Source organism: Gekko japonicus, unplaced genomic scaffold (genome assembly GCF_001447785.1).
Source record: "Gekko japonicus isolate JY-2015 unplaced genomic scaffold, Gekko_japonicus_V1.1 scaffold1891, whole genome shotgun sequence".
In the NCBI taxonomy this organism is placed as follows: Eukaryota; Metazoa; Chordata; class Lepidosauria; order Squamata; family Gekkonidae; genus Gekko; species Gekko japonicus.
In genome coordinates, this window is record NW_015164248.1 from 72,208 (window position 1) to 72,870 (window position 663).

Below are 663 nucleotides of genomic sequence, written 5' to 3' on the forward strand. Positions count from 1 at the left end.
CCCCCCCCCCCAATAGCTAGCAATCCAAAACAGCCCAGTGGGGCCTGAGCAGTGGGTGTTGCCTTCTGGCACACTTCCGGTGACGGCAGGGGGTGTCGCATAAATGCTAATGAGTTATGCTAATGAGCTCCCGCACCTCTATTTCTACTAAATGACCCCTGGTTCCACCTAAACATTGTGGCTAATAGCCATTGTTGGACCTCTGCTCCATATGCCACCACACTTCCTGCGGCAGTGAATTCCACATGTTCATTACTCTTTGAGTAATTAAGAGTAATACCATTTTATCTAACATAAACTTTTGTGTCTTTTATTTAATTTTTTTATTTTTCACTAATTATAAAATATAAATATAAAATTTAGGGAGGGGAGGACATGGGGGAGGGAATAAGACATCAAGGGAATTTCCATCGAGACAGTTTGGTGCAGTGGTTAAGTGCGCGGACTCTAATCTGGGAAAACCGGGTTTGATTCCCCACTCCTCCACACACAGCCGCTGGATGACCTTGGGCAAGCCATAGTTCTGGCACAGCTGTTCTGGAAAAAGAGCAGTTTCTGTCAGAGCTCTCTCCGCCCCACCTACCTCCCAGGGTGTCTGTTGTGGGGAGGGGAAGGGAAAGGAGTTTGTAAGCCGCTCTGAGATTCCTTTGGGTAGTGAAGGGC